General features: G+C 31.2%; 1 long non-coding RNA gene across 1 annotated transcript; it reads left to right on the top strand.

The window, feature by feature from the left end:
• Positions 1-14156: 14156 nt before the first annotated feature.
• On the top strand, positions 14157-14445 carry LOC136795356 (uncharacterized). Its single transcript, XR_010842950.1, has 2 exons — positions 14157-14284; positions 14358-14445. It is a non-coding gene; the product is annotated as an uncharacterized lncRNA (long non-coding RNA).
• The last annotated feature ends 6107 nt before the right edge of the window (positions 14446-20552 follow it).

Here is a 20552-nt window from a genome sequence, read left to right as displayed (position 1 = left end):
TTTATATAAAATTTTAATTTATATAAATTTTAATATTCTAAGGCTTACTCTTGTTTCCATTGTATGATGAAATGCTTTTTTTAATATTTTAAAGTCCGAAACAACCACAGTGTGAAAAGATATTTATTTCTAGTTACATAATTAGAGAAAATTTCTTTGAATAATTTATCCTATAATTATAACATTTAGCATGTTAAAACGTTATACATTTAATACAACATCATGATAGATATTTCGTTTAGAGAGTACTACTACAACAAAGGGATACGATTTATTTGCTTATCAGGGAAAAACATGTTAATAGTCTTTATTCGTGTTAATAAAAAACATGAAATATTGTTTACTGTATTATTGAAGACGACCAAAGTACTGGAACTATTTATGTAGCAGCTACGCCACAATTCGTAGCGCTTCATCGAACTGACCTTCCATGCCAACACAATCTACGCAGGAGAATCTTAGTAAGGTGACTTTTGAATGAAATATGAGTGAAATAAATAATTCATAGCAAAGATGTTATTCTTACAATATACAATCTAGTTAGAATAAAGTATAAAAAGCTAGCGACTGATTAGGGTTAATATACAAATATTTTTATGCGTAGGACCTCGATTTAAATTTTTCATTTCTCTAGAGGACATTTAGATCGTATTTATTTGATATTAAGAGGATTTAATTGCCTTCTAAATGACCATTGCTCAAGTTAGCGTTGAAAATTATAAGTGTTTTGTGGGATATACCAAAAATAAGTTTTCTTCTCGAGATAACTTTTTGCCCTACTTTTTCCGGGCCATTAGTTCTGTATGAGAAAAATCAAATGGCATTAAACTAAGTTTTATCAAAATTTTTTTTTATCTTATTTTTATTTTCATATCCTTTCTAACAAAGCCGGTACCTACGATTACTACACTCACTAGACAAACGGTCTAAATTACAAAAGACTGATCTACACAACTATAATAAGGCCTATCTGAACATACGGAGTTGAGTTTCGGGGCTCCATTAAACATTCGGATTCCTTTCGTAATCAATCCTTACAGGCCAAAATCCTTCATAAAATCCTTAATACTCCTTACTTTGTCACAAATCAAGTAATCCATCATGACCTCAATGTCCCATATGTTGCCGATTTGACCAGAACCAGATATTAATCCTTCCATGATAAACTTCCCAACAACCCAAACCCAAACTTCTAACCTGGCTACTGATAATCCTCCGAGGCGTCGGAAAAGACAATGGCTCCGAGATTTTCTTCTCTAGAAATGTTAATGGTGTCCTATGGGTGCATTGTTTGCATCATTCCATTTTATAACTAATAGCAGATTTATTGGTTGTATATATTTTTATACAGTTTTAGATAACAATAAATAAATTGTTAAAAAATAATTTAATTTATTTCTGAATGTGAGACCAATAAAATTCTTTATGCATATTATATCTCATAATCATATACGATATAGCAACGGCTGACAGAAAAGAACTATCTAGCAGCTGAACAGCCTATCTGGACATACGGAGTTAAGCTTTGGGGCTCCACCAAACCTTCGAATTCCTCTCATATCCAATCCTTTCAATACAAAACCCTTCTTAAAATCCTCCTTACTTTGTCACAAATAAAATCATCCGTAAAGACCTTAAAATGATCCATATGTAACCGATTTAGCCCGAACCAGACATTAATCCTTCCAATATAAACTCCCTAATCACCTAAACCCTCTAGTTTCTAACTTGGCTTCTTCTTCTATTCCTGATAATCCTCCAATGAACCTGAAAAGAAAATTAACTCGAAACCGTTTCGATGTTGAAATGTACAATAATTAGATGCTACCTATAGGTAGCTTCTCGACATGCCTGTATCAAACTATAATAATCTAACATCAAATTTACTAAATGTATTTTTATGAAAATACAGTTGTAAATGACAATAAATAAATTTAAAAAATCATATTCTACTAATATCGAAAACTAAAACCTCAATTTTTTTCGGCTGAGCTAATTTTATTTTCTGTTACATGGGTTCTTTATTGATGATTATAAACCAAAAAGAAATTCTAGATAACGTTCAATGAAACAAAATATATCGGATTAGTTACTAGTTAATAATTGTGTTTAGTTGAATAGTAAAAGGATATTCTATTATATTATTCCTACATGGTTGGAATAAAGATAACTCAATGATTATTAAAAGATGATCTGAACTCTCTAGGTTCTAAAATTCAAGAAAATTCAGAACCTACTGGAACTGAACCCATTGCACCATACAGCAATTACTGTTATTATATATATAATAAAAATTCAATTTCCATAAGATTATCTCATCGGAACGTGAAGGGCTTTAGTAAGAGATAAATTCGCACAATGCCAAGTATCTTGGCACTTTCTGGAGAAATGGTCGGGTCAGCATCGTCCTGTAACAGGTTTCCCACGAGGGTGAAAGCTCAAAGACGAACTGTGCAAAGAGGTAAATGACCCCAAACCGTGCTGAATAGAATAACAGACCCTTTCCTCAACATGTTAATAGTATTTTGACCTAATTTATTGGCTTAATTTTTATTTTAATTATTTATAATCATTTAATTTTTTTTTTTACTTTTATTAAATATAAATTGTATTAGAATTTCCTAAAATAGGAATGTATTTTGCTGATAAAGTTTAATTAAATCAACTGTATTTATTTATTTTTTAAAATTTATTATGTTACAAATAAACTCATCTACAAAGACCTTCGTTGCAGATTTGGCCCAAAACAGATATTCGTCTTTTCATCCCAAACTCCTTACCCATCCTAACCCATTAGTTCTTAATTTCTCATCCTTAATAATCCCTGATAATCCTCAGAGGCGTCTGAAAAAATGGCCTCGGGATCTTCTAATTTAAATAAATGCTTGAAGTACCATCAAGGGGAGGTTCCTTCCCAAGATTTTCACCGAAAACTATTACAAAGAATTATGATAAAGTTTAAGACTATTTGGTTAGACAGTAGATCGACTATCATGTGTAGACTCTTATTTCTTACCAGAAGCCCAGGCTGCTGCAGGACATCCTGTTATAAGTTCTGTTATTGTCACTCTAAAATTTATTTTTTATATTATAAATTTTATTTTATTTTAATTTCTTTTTTTACCCTTCATCTTTTTCTTAAATTCACTTTCTTTTTTTCTTCATTAGAAGTCAATTATTTATTTTGTTGAATTCATTAATGTCATTGTTTTTGTTATTAACTTTACTTTTATCTTTTATTAGGAATTATTATCTTAATATATTTAACGTATGCCGATGACACATGCCTATTGTCAGTGAATAATGATCCTTCCATTGTATCCCAATCCCTCCAATCCCACATCACCACCCTCGAAGTATGGTGCCAAAACTGGAAGATTAAAATAAATTCCAATAAAACCCACCAAATCACATTTACCCTTCGTCGTAAGCCTTCGTCTTGCTCTACAGTATCTTTTAATAATATCCCACTCATTCCTGTTGAACAGATCCGTTACTTAGTACTAAATCTGGACTGACGACTGACATGGAATCCTCATACAAGACTGAAAAGACAGGAAACTGCTCGTCGATTCCGACTATTACAACATTTACTAGACAAATGGTCCAAACTTCCAATCCATACAAATGACTGATCTACATGACTATTATAAGGCCTATTTGGACGTACGGAGTTGAGCTATGGGGCTCCACTAAATCATCTAATTCCTCTCGAATCCAATCCTTACAGTCCAAAATCCTTCGTAAAATCCTTAATGCTCCTTACTTTGTCACAAATCAAATCATCCATCAGGACCTCAATGTCCCCTTAGTTGCCGATTTGGCCAGAACCAGATACCAATCCTTCCATAATAAACTTCCCAACCACCCAAACCAACTCGTTTCTAACCTGGCTTCTCCTTCACTACCTAATAATCCTCTTATGCGTCTGAAAAGAAGATGGTCTCGAGATCTTCTCCTCTAGAAAAGTTATTGGAGTTTTATCAGTGGGCAGATTCTCCACATGTTTTTATCATGTCATAATATCACTTACAGCAAATTTACTTGATGTGTACATATGTATTCAGTTGGAAATATCAATAAATAAATTATTAAAAAAAAATATATTTATTTTATCTTAATTTTTTTATATTTATAACATTGTATATAGTTAGGATGTCTTTTGTATAAGACTATATCCCCCCATAATCAATTGTTAAAAAAAAAAAAAATTACCTCTTATATTATCCATGTAAGGCCCAACACTCAATTATTATATATATTTTAAATTAATTTTTTTCTAGACCGCATATCCTTCAAATTCACATCACGGTCAATACAATGAAATTTACTAATATCTATTACACTTAAATTTTTTTTTGTTGGGGAGGCTGTGGAATACTCTAATTACTTTAAAATCCCTGATTGGCTAAGATAATGTGTTATCTCCTTTACATCTACATCAGCACCAGAGTGCATAGACATCAATTGTGTGCAGTCGCTGTCTATGAAAACTAGTTGCACGCCATCATGCCCAGTGAATTCGATTTCCCTTAAGGGGACGGCGCTACACGCTTAGGCATTCTAGCATTATAATTTCGTCAAAGGGTTAAGCTTGCACAAACTGTAATGGACATAAATACCCTCAAATATTAGAGTCGAGTCATAAGTAACTGTTTTTTTTTATCATTACACATTTTATCATTTGACATTTATTTTGCTCTTATTAAATAACAAAATTATATTATTTATTATGTATTCACCATCATCAATAACCTTCTCCTATCTCCCTGGCAGTTTATCAATTCCTTCCTTGTGAAATGTGGTAGGTTTGGACTGTAAGACTTGGACTTGCTCTTTAGAATTGAAGGTTTTTTCATTCAAAAACCATCCATTTCAGAGGTAACGTGTATCAAACAAAACAGTTGACAAAGTACTAACTGAAGCCACGTCTGTATAGTGTAAATAAAAACTTGTTGTAATGTTAACTCATTGGGGCTAGCTACGAACAATAGATTCTACTTAGCTGCACCACAAATTTCTTATGACTCGACCTAATATAATTGTGCAATAAGGCTATATATGTTTGCCAAACAAGCTTGAGTATATATGCCTCTAGAGGTGTTCTAAACAATGGCAAATTCGTGCATGTGCAAGCGTGTAGATAGGTGATTTGGATTAGCTGGTATACTTTGGTCTGAATATGTGGCCGACCCGTTGAATGACTGTTAGGAACAAATTAAAGTTAAGAATTTCACCAACCTTTAGATTCAATAATTAACTCTAGTTTAAGATTGTATATTTTAAAATTCTATCGATTCGGTGTCACTACATTGTTTCATACATTGTTAATTAACTTTAACGATTATATTTGATTTAATACAGTACAAATATATATTTCCAAAGACATTATAAGTCTGTGTAATTAAATTAACAAGTTTTTGATACAAATTCTATAACGAAGGTTGAACTTATAGGTTATGTAGTAAAACATCTATGATTTTTTATTATCTACAAGCTACTTTACTGATATTGAAGAGTCCTTTTAGGACATTTAGCTTATGTATCCTTTTTATTATGATGTCGGGGTTGTCTAGTCTTAGGCGGTTCTCCAGCCTTATATCCACTTTACAGAAGGCCCTAGACAAGGCGTATTCAGTAGTAAGTTAGAAGCGGCCCCGTGCCAGAGGATGAACCCTGGACACTGACGCAGGTAAAGGAGGTCTACGTGAGAGAGTCTGAGGTAGAGTAACAGTTCTAGTTGCCGAGATGAAGCGGACGGACTAGTAAGCTGATAAGGCTAGGTGCAGCTCTAGTTGCCGAGATGAAGCTGACGGACTAGTAAGCTGATAAGGCTAGGTGCAGCTCTAGTTGCCGAGATGAAGCGTACCGACCAGTGCAATCGTTAAGGATCAGGTTACAATCTTAGTTGCCGAGATGAAGCGGACGGACTAAGATTGCTGGAGAAAGGGAGAGGAGATAGGCCATCATCTTAGGTAAACGTACAGAAAAACAACTCTTGTGAAAATAGATTGGCAATAAACTTCTCTATCTCAAGTAGAGTGTACGTACGCCACCAGTGCTAGGACTAGGCCTGGCAAGGAGGTGGATTAAAAATCAAATTGGGGATTTAGGGCCCCTTTATTTATAGGCCTAGTCCATGAAATATGTGTTTACAAAATAAAGTAATATGTAAATTTGGGAGCTTCGGTGAGGCTGGAGGTGCAGCGCTCTAGTGCGTTGTGGCTACAACGCTTGCTCCCTCTCGCTACAATGAGAATCGTGTAAATCAAATTTAAAAGCCGAAAAAAGTCAAAAGAAAAAAACCTATACGGTGCCATGTACTGTCTCGGGATTTAGTCGGGATGCCAGATCAATCGCTGAAGGCAATGATCCAAAAATAATCTAATTAATTAAGTTATATTGAGTCCTGCAAAATATTATTATAATTGGATTCTTTTCTACAGGCTTTTTGTGTGTTTACCAGTTTACCAATTAAATACCTTTATATTTATAAAATGTTGTTACTATTAAATATATAATATGATAAGATGTGGCATTGGGTAATATAATAGTATATCAATTATATAGAGGAACGAAGTGTTTAGTTATAATTTATTGCTATGATTAAAATGATTTAGATAATTGGTTTGCCATAAAATATTGTTTACATTATGAATTGTTACCTAATGTATCTAATGTCGTACATGTGTTAATAGCTATGATATGATGACACACAGGTGTGTATATCCAGGGACACTGTGAAAGGTTCCTTGAAAGATATCCCACCCTGGCCAAGTATCGGGACAGATAGCGAAAAACCTCAATAATATCCGGAATTGTTAAAAGGTCCATACATATCAACGGGTGTTAGTGTCTTTATTTTGTTTACTATGCATTTGCATTTGTACTTGCAATATCGATAATTTACTTCACTGTGGTGCTAAATACATTGCCACTAACTTTAGGGAAATTACAGTTAAAAGTTCCCTCTTTTAGGAAAATTACAGCTTTTTATTTTACTGAACAGATTTAGATTTCATACCTAATTCTTTTCTGTCAAAAAATTTGTCTCTTTCCTGAAAAATAGGACCTTTAATTGCATTTCTCATAAAGTTAGTGGAAATGTACTTAGGACAACTGTGAAGTAAGTCGTCTATATATTAGGACTTACTGACAATAAACTTAAAAATAAACGGTGATCATTTAGGAAAATCTGGCATATTAGGCAAAATTGGTAGTAGCTTTAGATTACAATACACCGTAAAAAAATTAGTTTACAATTAATTCTAGGTTAACTTGCAATTTTAATGGATTAATTTGCACTTACGTTGGGGGTTAAGTTACCTTGGTTCCAATAACCTATGGCAATTCAAGTATTGGTAAACTCTATTACACAATGGCTTGTAAACTAAACCATGACCTGTGGGTATATATTACCCACAGATTCTTGTATTGCTTCCTTTAGTCTTATCGTTCAACTGGGTCACACTCTTCTCATAGAAGTATCAGCCTGTACTAAAGGAAATAATCCAGTTGAACCAATCCCCTCAATCTAGCCTAACTCATTGTAGGTATATACAAATCACAGCTGCCATATTAGTATACAATACCTAAACGATTCAGAAACATAAACTACATAGTATACTTTTTACATTATTTTTATAAAAATGGACAGTTTTAAAAAACACAAATAAATAAAAGAAGAAGATAAATATATCCTATGGAATTTTATTTTTTATCACGTTATATATATACACATATTTTTAAAAGTTGTTTTACGTTTTATTTAACGTGAAAGGTTCAATATGCGAAGGTAAAAAATGTTCGTTGTATATTTTAGAGATGTTATTTCTTGAGATAGTACAAGAGCCCGGTTGAAAAAAAATCATTTAATTTACCCTTATTTTTCATTACTTTAATGCAAAAGTATAATTACTCGTCAAAATTCATAAGTCTGCCAAGTGTAGTTTGGGAGAACAGAAAATGGCGGCTGTTTCAATGTTAAAAAATAATTAATATTCCATTCGGAGCTACCTATCTTTGAAACTACCTGCAACTCCAGAAAACCTAATACATCATTTAAAGTAGAGTGGATTTGCTAAAATATGAGCCTTAATAAAGCTGTTTACGTTTAATTATTTCTAAGATATAGTTTTTTTAAAAGCAGCATTTCATGAAATATAAACTAAAAAATTAGTAGTTAGTGAATTTATTGTGGAAAATAAATACTCAACTTAAGAAACGACTGTTAACACTCAAATTCAAGCTGGTATAATGTGCTATAAAGTATATAGTATATGACGTTTATCTTCGTAGGTGTAGTAGTTTTTATGATAGTTTCCAAAATAAAATCGCAAAGTTTCTATTTTTTTTCATCAAACGTTTTGGTCTATGGAAAACTATATCTCAGAAACCATTGGGCATACAGATGTCTGCCAGCGATCAAATTAAAGATAGTTTAATGTACTATAAAGTAGTTTATAACATTTATCTTCTATGGTGTAGTAGTTTTTATGATATTTGCATATGAATATGAATTTTGCTCATGAACTTTTGTCCAAACAACTATAAATCAATTTATTTTAGCAAATATCATAAAAACTACTACTCCTACGATGAAATGCCATGAACTACTTCGTAGCACATTAAATTAGCTTTAATTTGAGTGCTAACAGACACGTGTAGGTCTCATGATAGATTTCTCACAATCAATTCATTACTTACTAATTTTTCAGTAAATTTTTTTTATGAAATGTTCTTAAAAAAAAAATCTCGGGAAGAATTGAACGTATCCAGCTCTACTAGGACTCATATTTTAGTAAATTTACTATACTTTAAATAATGTTCTATTAGGTTTTCTAGTGTTTTATGTAGTTTTAACGATGTGGAGAATAAGAAATTATTTTGTTTAACGTTTCGAAACAGCCGTAATTTTCTACTCCCCCTAACTATATTTGGCAGACTCATCAGTTTTGACTAGTAATTATACTTATTGTGCATTAAAATAATAAAAAAATGAGGTGAAAAAACTTGAGTTTTTTCTCCTCTTGGGCTCTTGTACTGTTAAACCCATTGACAAGCCTACCATATAACATCCTTCCTTTTCCCAGTTTACTTCCAATAAAAAGGTTGATGCCCGATTATAAAGCGAGGGAAAGCAGCGGCTGACGGACCATTATCACTTCACTATAAGGCACACATGAGCTTGCGCTAATAACCTAACGGCGAGGCGCACAAATGCGCACACGGGCGCGCGTTGCGACGGTCTCATTGTTCAGCGATCGCCCGGATCACGGTCGAGATACCGTTCCTGGAACCGGTTCCGGTTATCAGTGACAGTTACACACATGCGAACTTTACAGAAACTGGATTAGCTCACGCTGCGACAGCATATTCATTCATAATTAGGCGTTCGGTCCTAAAATGTGGTAACTGACAAAATTATAACTTGTGAGAAATTTTTTTTTCCAACGCCACAGGAAGTGGGCTATTACGCCATTTTCCCTCTGGAAGCCAAATACAATTTTACTCTTCCTCTTAGTTGGTCCGCATTCTGCTGAAATTCTAGACCATTACACGTTAAAAGATAGTCTCCATCCATGTCTCTCATGTTGCATAGAGGACATTTCGGGAAATCTACAATGCCAATTCAGTGGAGGTGTTTTGGAGCAGATCATGTCTTCTTACTAGGCGAAAAATGTGAGAAATTGCGTGTTAATTTTTGAGAATTAGAGTGCTACCAGTTTACCAGTTTCTCTACAAGCCATTATACCATTATGAACTAACATCAAATTTACTAGATGAACTTTTAAGTAAATACAGTTGAAAATGTCAATAAATGAATTTTAAAAAAACAATATTTCAGTATAATATTTGATACTTAGCAACAAAAAAAAATTCAAAACTTATATAACTTATTTCTTTTTAGTGTACTGAACAATAAGATAATAAAACTTTTATTACCTGCTATTCACACCATTTATTTTTTGTAAATAAGAACATAACAGAAGCAAGGTACTGGCAATCAAGTATGAGTTCCTGTTACCTCGTAATGTGTCAGATACCACGTTTTACAATAGGGGTATCCATGATGTTTTAAATGTAAAAAGCTTTAACATGCTAAATGTAAAAGTAAACCATTGTGAGCAGCCTAATTTAAAGTCTATATTATAAGTAAAATATAAGCTCTAGCAGATGCAAAACTTTCTTGGTAACTTGTTTTTAACCTAGTAATCTTTACGAGATAGTAAAATCTCTAAAAAAATCGTCACATCTTCTTTCCTCCACCCCAACTTTTCTCTATTCCCTATCCTAAAGCTTAAAAACGTCCAAAACAACACAAATTACGAGGAACTAACCTATCAAAACAAAAGCAGACAAAATGGTGTGGAGTGGAGCTAGTCTATTGCGTGACGTCATTCACCATTTAGCAGACCTATTCAAAAAACTCATGATAGACGATTTGTACTATTTATTTTATAAAAATTGATGTGATGATGACAGAAATCTTTATTAAATATAACAGGTAACCTTAAAATACTAAAGGTAGTAAAAGGTAAGGCACAACACGAATTACTTTTCTTTTTTACAGTAATGCACTTACTAATTCAACGTCTTATTTCTGTTTTAGAGGGTTCGGAAAAAAAAAAAAAAAACAGAAATCTTTACGATTACTTTTAATGCAATTGGTAATTGGAAATTGGAGATCTTCCATTAGGGGATGAAGCATCAAGATTTCGTAAAGTAGCTAAGACCTTCTTACAGGGCCGCCCATGGCTCAGTGGTTAAGACACAGTCTTTACCAATCTGATGTCTATTGGCGGTGCTGGTTCGAATCCGGCCTGGGACGTCTACTTTTTTTATAGAGTGGCGGTCTCACAAAATGAAGAACTTTGACCCCCGACCATGGTTAGGCAGTATAGGACTCCAAAAAAAAAACCTTCTTGCCTCCGCTTATGATTTACGATAAGAAAGTCTCCAGGTATGCAAAATGTCACGTAAGGAGTGTATTGGTGAGAGAAGTGCTCAGCCTTACCGTTGAGAGGAGGCCAGAGCAAAACTTAATTGATTATAGGCGGTGAGGTAAAATATATAGTAACATAAACAAGCGGCAAAAACAACAGCAAAGGTTTTTTTTTTTTAAATACTTTTTATTTATTGATAGATATAACAATCTGCCACACAGTTGTGGGCAATAGGTAATAGTGATGGATGATCACATTCATATTAAAATAAAATAAGAATAAAAATAAATAAGTAAATGAAAAAAGAATCTCTTTTAAAATATATACAAACAGAAGGATAAAAAAAATGTACATAATGTGTATGAAAAAATAAATAAATAAAATAACAAAATGATAAAAAAATTTTAACTCTAGTCACATTTACACTCTTATATGCAATATAATTACACAATCATCCTGAGGATCCCTCTAGTCTACTCTAGAGTCCCCCATGTGTGTGGGGTAGAGCAGAGCCCAGAAGATCCCAGCGCATCCCTCTCGGCACATCACTGGTAGTGAGCCAGTGGAGGCTGAGCAAGTGCGCTAAAGCCGCAAACACTCAACTTGAGTAGCAAAGTGTTAACAGAAGGAACAAAAGTATAAACAAAACAAATGAAAAACTAGGAAAATAAAAACGGTAATTTCCTAATGTGAGCAAAATTCTCAAGGCTACACCTCTCCTGGGTTAAATGACGAAGAGGCTGCAAAACTTCAAAGCTGGTCAACAAATACAGACATATTTTCTTATCTTTTTTTAGGTGTATCTTAGATCCGATTTGTACAACTCCATAGTTTGAGTCTTCAGTATTAGTATCACCAAAAGATTTCTTTTCAGAATAGTCACAGGCACTTAAAATATAAACTTTCTTGTCATTAAGAAACAGGCTGCGTCAAATAGTCGAATTTAGATTAATTTTTAATTTGCACAAAAGATTATAGTAAAAAAAAAGGATATCAAAATTTAAAAAAATTAATATTTATTAAATTTTCTAAAGCATGTAAATAGGTTTCGTACTGCGGATTTATTTATAACATTATTACTAGAATTATATTATACAAACAACAAATTGATAAAATATCAGTGTAATCTAAATACGTCTAAAGGTGCCTCTACACGTTTGGTAAACTACAACAAATTCGCGCATTTGCAAATCTGTGGATAAGTTATTTGGATTGGCTGGGGCCGATTGGCTTGAATTTGTAGCCGACGCACTTAGTGTCGGCTTTTGAGTATAAATCAAAGGGAGCTTGTGCTGCGTCCACAAGTTTGTGTTTAGTCAGCATTGTTTAAAAACCACTAGAAGATAAATATTTGTGATATCCGAGTTTTAATGAATTGAACAATTTACCCTATTTTTCGATTCAATAATTACCTCTTGTTTAAAAATGTATATTTTAAAATTCTATCGATTTGCTATAAATACATTGTTAATTAACTTTAGTTGTTTATTTTTTATTCAATATAGCACTAATATTAATTTATAAACATATTATTGCCTAATGTAAAAATACATTATGATTTACAAGTTGCTGACAAAAATGCAAGAACAAAAAGTTTAATTTATAATTATGAGAGATAGTTGACCGTGGATGACGAACGAGGAGAAGATGGTTGTGGGTGCGGTCAATGATAAACACCAATAAGTTGGATTAACCTATTTTATTGTGCCAACGTTTCGGATAGAGTTTCTAGCCTTCTTCAGGGCTAAAAACAGAACAAGACAACAGCCACAGTAAGTATAGAAAAATAAAAAAATAAAAAATAAATTATAAACAGAATAATTTTACACATAAAATGAATAATTTTACAAAATAGAATTAATAAAATGAAGTGATGAGAGAAGCGGGAAATAAAATATATACATAGGTAATTGAAAAAGTGGGTAAAATAACATAATTAAGGAAATGAAATAAAAATGATGTTATATAATGCAAAGAAGTATAAACATATTAGTTATTAATAATTTAAAAATTGAAATATGAAAAGAAAATGAAAATTGAGAAGAAGAAAATATATGTAACAATAATAGTTGATAAAGAGGCAAAATATAAGTAAAGTATACCAAGAAATGAATAAAAAAAAAAAAAAATCTGAAAACACCAATAATAATATAGTGAACAAAACTTATAATGCGGGTAAGAAAAATGGATAAAAGTGGAGAAAATAAGGGGTAATTTATAGGTTATGTTGTAGCATTTCTATGAATTTTTATTATTTACCACCTACTTATTTGATATTTACGTTTCGTTCCATTTCATCTATCTTTATTGTGCTCAATTTTATAATGTAAATCGTAAATTTACTTCAAAATCCTTTCAGTTATTATTATTATTTTTTTTTTAATTTAATTATTTTTTTATAATTATTTTTTTTTTTCATTTTAGTAGTTGTTAACTAAACTATTAGTTGTACCATTTGACATTAATCAATATTGTACTTATCTAGCTTAAAAATTATATAGCCTCCACAATGCCTTAATAGCCAGACTGTAATATTTACATTTCACTTATGTCTATCATTTTTATGTTTTATTTTGGCACCGACCGGTAGATGTCATATGGTCAGACCATGTTGGATGTAATTTTTTAAATGAATAAAATAAAAAATAAATAAATAAATATAATAGACATTTGTTGCTTCCTTTGTTTTCCAAGCAATTGTAGGAGTCTTGGATTTGCAGCAAGCAGTAAACATGTAGATCCATTACACACTACAGAACTGATAGAAATTAACATACATCAGGCACGACTTCGCCAGATATTAAGAAAAAAATATCATCTGTTTCCCAATGTTTAAATAATTAAACAGGTATTCTAATAATTCTGAAATTCAGGTCGTTTTTTGCATTGCAAATCTAATGCAAAACACTTCCTTTAATGTTAGCACATATAATTGGAGTACATTTACATTTAAAATTTTATAAAATAAAAACTGCATTGTTTTAAAAAGAGTAATTTTAATTTAAATAATTAACGAATATATCTCTTATTGAGAAATTGACAAAAAGAAAGAAAACTAACCTAATGATTAATCCTAAATTATGTACAAAAATATTTTTTTTTTTTTAAACTAACAACATTCAATTTCAATATTTATTATATTTATTTAAAACAATTTTTTTATAATTTTTTGAGGTTTATAATTACTTCCATCACTAATAACAAACACCAAAAATAACAGCACACTGGACATGAGATAAGGTCCAAAGAGATAGTATGAAAGGTAGATTGATAGCTGTGCCACAGAGAAGTGAAGATGAAAAAATGGAGGACATGATTTTCCCATGTGAAATCATGAGGTGACTTTTATTGTATAAAATAAAATATATAAAGTAGAAGATTGGTGTTTTATAGTTTTTAATATTGTTATAGGTTTTTGTAGTACATGAATATGGGACGGTGTGTCCCGAAACGTTGTACAATGTTAATGAGTGAATAAATAATAACTTATTGAAAATGATGGAAGTAATTATAAACCTCAAAAAATTATAAAAAATTGACTCACCAGACTTCCTAGAGAGATAATCCTTATTTAAAACAATATTTATAACCTCTAGAAAACAAATAAACAAAAAAATTATAATTTATTTTTTTAAATTATCAAATTGTTTTAATTTATTTTTCTTTTTAAACATGATTGCCTTTTTTGTGTGCTATGATCACCTCTTGTGAGATTGTGACATGTCGTACATCGACCAACCTACTCGCAATAATTGTCTGTTTGAAAAGTCAGATAAGTAAGGCTACATCGGAGGGCGGGAAAAAAAAAGGGCGAGAGCAGAAGGTTTCATGCCATTTCTCAATTTCAGGTGCTATTTAAAAGCATTAATTAAATATTGCTCGATTTACAAAGTGTACATACCCTTATCAACCTTAAAATACCTTCTGGTAAAGCAAGGATTTAGAACCTGTATATCTTCTGTTTATATTTTACTTGTAACTATTTTCAAAAGTAGGGTAAGAAAAAAGCTCGTTTTTTTTTGTTTTTTTTATCAAAATGATACAATCTGAGCTCAGCAACTTAATCACTAATTTTTTTTTATAAATAATAGTGATGATATAGTGATAAAGCTAATCATAAACACTTATTAACTCGCTGACGAAATAATTTCCAACAGTTAATATAATCGAAATAACAGATAAGTAGTGTCAATACTATTCTAAATAAAATTAATTATATTATCATAATAGGTGATAACACTAACGATAGGTGTTATTTACTTTCATATTCGTAACCTCACTACAGCTTATCTAATATAACTATTATATTATTTTTATTTGTTTTTTAAATATTTTTAGTTAATTTAATAATTAAAACCAAGCCCATTTTACAAAATATAAGGTTGAAATGTCATCTTTGAATTGAATTTGTTATTGTTAAAACAATTAGTAAGTTAATTTAGATCCATAATAGTTATTTTATTTTTAAAAAACCTTATAAGTATCTGTTACATAATGCAGTCAATATATTAACAATACAATCATACTGAAATATGGTTTTAAAATTCTAATCCTCAAGTTGTTATATGTTTAAGTGTTTATTTGTCGACCCTCAATTCATAAGTATATTTCACAGGATGAAGAGGTAGATAATTTTTCATTATTTTATTTGTATTAATAATTATGTGGAATAACACCAGATAAAAATAATTACCAATAGCCAGGAAAAATGGCAAAAAAAAAACAATTACAATAAATAATAATACAGTATAATTATTTTGAATAATTACTAAATAAATATGGGTGATTAAAAGAAGAGGCAAATAAAAGGAAATTTATATCAATAATATTATATAATATAATAAATAATAGGAAAAAGTAATACAAAGAATTTAAGGTTATTATTTAACACCTTTTATTAAGGATACAATCTCAATGCTAGTGTTTTAATTGAAAAGGGCAGATTGTGAAAATGATGTATTTTTATTTTATAACAAGCAATTTTTAATCAAATCTTTAAATAATTGGCATTAAAAAGAAATTGATTTTGGGGACTTAAAACCTAAAAATACAGCAATATATAATTTAAACATAATAAATTATTGTATTATTTCATTTTAAAATTTTCCTTAAAAGAAAAAAAAAGTAGATAAAAATAATAATTCGTAAGAAGAGAGAAGAACAAAAGTTAATAAGAAAACAATGACATTCATGGATTTAATAAAATAAATAATTGACTTCTAATGCGAAAAAAAAGGAAGTTAATTTAAGAAAAAGACGAAGAGAAAAAATAAAATAATAGTTATGTCAATAATATATTTTATAAATATAGAACTTATATCAGTAGGGGTATTCATGATCTTTGGTTTAACATGTTAAAGCGTGTTAAATGGAAAAACTCATGTTAAATCGAAAAAAATTGCCTTCTTTTACCGTGGTAAAACGAAATAACATTTAACATGCGTGAGAGTCTGTTACTTGGTCTGTTAAATGGAGAATGACGTCACACAATAGACCAGTTGAGATCGCCGCCATTTTTGTTGTGACAGCTCAGTTCTTTCGTGTGTTTGTGGTATTCATATCCCTGTTATTATACCAGAATGGATAATTTTAATGATACATTTGAGAAAAAAAAACAGTAAAAAAAACAATGTAATATCATTCTACTATCTGAAAATTTGTAAACGCTCGCCAGATAAAAATCTCACTATAAGAACCATGTAATTATTCTTAGGGGACATATGTCCCAGAATAAAGTTATTTTTTCATTTCATTTCATAAGCTAAACTTTCTCACAAATTTCACTTTTCACTCACTCTAGGCATGTTGTAATTAATTACTTAAATCAAAACTGAAGTAAACAATAACATGAGGGTCTGGAAGGAAGGTTATAAACATAAAGGCTTATACAACAAGTTGCTGAGAAAATCCGCTAGGGGCTCTTATGCATTTAACGTTTAACATGACTTCAAATAGGGCTGCTCACAATCTTATAGTTATAACATTTAACATGGTAAAACATTTAACACAACATCATGAATACCCCTAGTATGTCCTGCAGCAGCTTGGGCTTCAGTCTTCGGGTCGAGGTTGGGTTTCCCGAATTGTAACTGCTCCTTTAACTGCCGGTAACTGGGAGTGGAATTTTATGAATCCTTTAGATATAGTTTTCTACTGATTCCATTTGTAATTACCGATGCAATTGGCTATGAAACATAAATTAATAACAAAAAAATAGTTTCTTTGTTATGCTGGTCACAAAAACCAAGATTAGAACATTTAATACGATATGAATACTAGACTGAAGTCGAGTAACAGCTCTATATATAGAACTGAAGGTGTAGGTTATAAAACTTGATAATTATGTTCTTATTACTGTTGTTGTTGTTGTTGTTGTAGGCTCATTGCGCAGCAATTACTGCGCCGATCTGAGTGAGACCTTGGCCAGAACTACCTCATTGCGGTGTTGGGTATGGTAGGTCGCTCGTCCAAGGATCCACAGCTCTCGCTGTGAATACGATACACGTGTAGCACACGTGTTTACTACGCAGCTACGCGACGTAGTTACGTGGATTGGAGCACGTACCCTAAGGCTATTACGAAACAGGTCATTATCTCGACCTACTGTGGTCTCTCTCTAACCTCGTCTTTTTCTTATTCTTCATCTCGCTTTTATAGCCCCGTTTTATTACTGCCGAAAGTTTTACTGCTAACTGTTGGATAGCTTTTATTAGCTCCAATAAAAGTGTTTAGATTAGGATCAGAGAAACCATTTCCTTGTATTTCAAACGGTATCGATCGAAAATAAGGCGCATATAATATATAGAGATGGGCTAAACTTTTATCCCTAAGATATTTTTGTGGTCTTTGAAAGAAAAGTAGTTTTTTAATAGATAATTTCATTTTTTGTATCACGGTTTATTCATCAATTATGATAAAAAATATTCTTATAGCCTCAAACCGTTTATTTTCTTATAACTCCTATGTTTCGGCCATTTCGGCCATATTATTGATAAAGTGATAGATAAAGTAATACAAATTATAAACTGAATAGAACTAGAATAACTAAACTTATAATATAAATAAATTGATTTATGCACAATATTTCCCTAATTTAATCATGTTTTATATAGTTCATTACCTATGTATATTTTGACAAAGGTAGAATAGCCTACAAAATTTTGATAACGATGTTAGTCGTGAAATTATAAATAAGGTAGGGTAATTTATAATTCACAATATTTTTAATATAATTTTTAATGATTAAAATATAATTGAAATGGTTAATCAATAGATCCGGAATGGCTGAAAGGTAGGATTTATAAGAAAAACACTGTGAGACTATAAGGATATTTTCTATTATATTTGAAAACATATATAAGTGTATGTGAGTGTTTATACCATATTGATAACTTTTTTCTTGACTGTTATTAATTAATATATTTGTGGGTCTTGAGGTTCAGTCAGTAATAAACAAATGTGAACGTTTTCGAGACTATAGTTCTCATGGATCTTATAGTGAAAAAAGATCAATATAAAAAAAAAAAATCTTTACTAATTATCAAACAATAAATTAAAATCTTTTAAATTTGTAAACATTTATATAAAAAAATATTGTTCCTTTCTTTTACTTATTTTTAGTTGTATTTAATTCTTTTTAATTAATATTATTAGAAGTTAGTCGCCCTAAGATTTATGAGATGATATACGGCTTTGTTTTATCTGTTTTTTACTTTATTTTGTTTCACATATTTTTCTTAATATTATTGTTTATTTTTTTCCCTTAATTCTTTTTATTTTTGCTATATTCTGTGATGCTCTGTAAGTTCATTTTTTATTTGTTATAATCTGAGGCACTAATGCCTCTTGTAGAAGCTTGTACTATTATTCTAAAGGTCACATAATAAATAAATCTGTACTACTACATCCCATGAAGAATAAGGAATGCTGTTCTTTGTTAGAAAGTACTGTTGCTAAATCAATGGTTGTGCAAGGAGGTGATTTAGTCAGAATCACATTGGACGATCTGATTTTTTCCCAATTACGTGAACCCACATTGTGAGGCAGGGAAGACCCAGGGAAGCTCTCCAAAAATGTATTGAAAGAATATGAAGATTAATTAATAGAATCGGAAAATGCCCACTATGAACTATTCTTATAACATTTGTATGTTCACGGCTTCCTTATTTGTTGAATCCTTGCCAGAAACGAATTTGAAATTCGTTATTTTCAATTCGAGAAACCGAATAGGATTTTTTTTAAATAAACGAATTTCGCATGATACGCACACCGCATCAGATTTTTCGCCCTGGTCCAGGACTGAATGTAGTACTATATATAGTCCTGTTAGATCAGTGGTTTCCAACCGGTGGTCCAAGGATTAGGCTTAGCTGAAGGGTTGTCGAACAGCCCTTAGTGACTTCAAAGGGATTGCCCTACACAAAAGGACTTGTGAAAGAGTGCCTTTGTCAAGAGGAGTTCTCCTGTCGAATCTTGTCTCAGCGCGTCTCTCAAGAATTGAAATGTTGAATACAAGATTTTTAAGCAAGGATTTAGATATTTAAAAAGTTTTGATATTTATAAAAGTAATTGTGTATGATTGTTTTACTTTTGTAGTATAGGGTGTTTTTTTAAGCCCGATAGAACTTGAAATTGTAAAAAATAACACAAAAAATTAAATTGTAATCAAAATTTTTTTTTATTCGAAAGATCAATACGTGACATTAACATTTGAAAATGATTTCGGGCATATGGGCACCGCGGCTGTTCTTGACGAAGCGCATTCTGGACGTCCAATTTTGGGCCACTTTTTCGAGCACTGCTGGCCGTATGTCACGAATAACACGAACAATGCTGGTCTCCAAGGCGTCAATTGTTGCTGGTTTATCAGCATAAACCAGTGACTTCACGTAGCCCCACAGGAAATAATCGAGAGGTGTCAAATCGCACGACCATATGCGGCAATTTTGCTTATTAACAAACCCGTTAAGCCAAAAATGCGCCTCATCGCTGAACACAATTTTACAGAATGCGCTTCGTCAAGAACAGCCGCGGTGCCCATATGCCCGAAATCATTTTCAAATGTTAATGTCACGTATTGATCTTTCGAATAAAAAAAATATTTTGATTACAATTGAATTTTTTGTGTTATTTTTTACAATTTCAAGTTCTATCGGGCTTAAAAAAACACCCTTTATTTAGTGTAAATATATGTATTTCTATATTTTAATTTTTTTTTATCCATTTACTCTTAAAATCAGGTGTTCATAGCTTAACAATTTCAATCTAAATTATCAAATTTCATTTAGTATTTTCAGGATGTACCTTTCTTTAAACAACTGGCCATCTCGTAGAATTTATGCTTAAACAAAAAATTATTAACCTAACATTATAAGCAATGACGTCCCCGATAGAAATGTAAGAGAATGATAATTTTTAGAAAGAAAAAAAACAATATTCAGAAAATTAAATAAAAGGATAAAAAAGAAGAATAGGAATAATGTTAAAGAGTGTTAAATAAAAAAGTTGTTTTAAATGAAGAAGTATTTCCTTCTTTTAGCATGTTAAAACGATAAAACATTTAATATGGTTGATGGTCTGTCAATAGGTCTGCTAAATGGAGAGTGA

Source organism: Halyomorpha halys, unplaced genomic scaffold (assembly GCF_000696795.3).
Source record: "Halyomorpha halys isolate HHAL.00 unplaced genomic scaffold, Hhal_1.1 Scaffold1321.1, whole genome shotgun sequence".
In the NCBI taxonomy this organism is placed as follows: Eukaryota; Metazoa; Arthropoda; class Insecta; order Hemiptera; family Pentatomidae; genus Halyomorpha; species Halyomorpha halys.
Note: the sequence above shows the minus strand (reverse complement) of the source record. Positions and strands in the feature narration are given on the sequence as shown.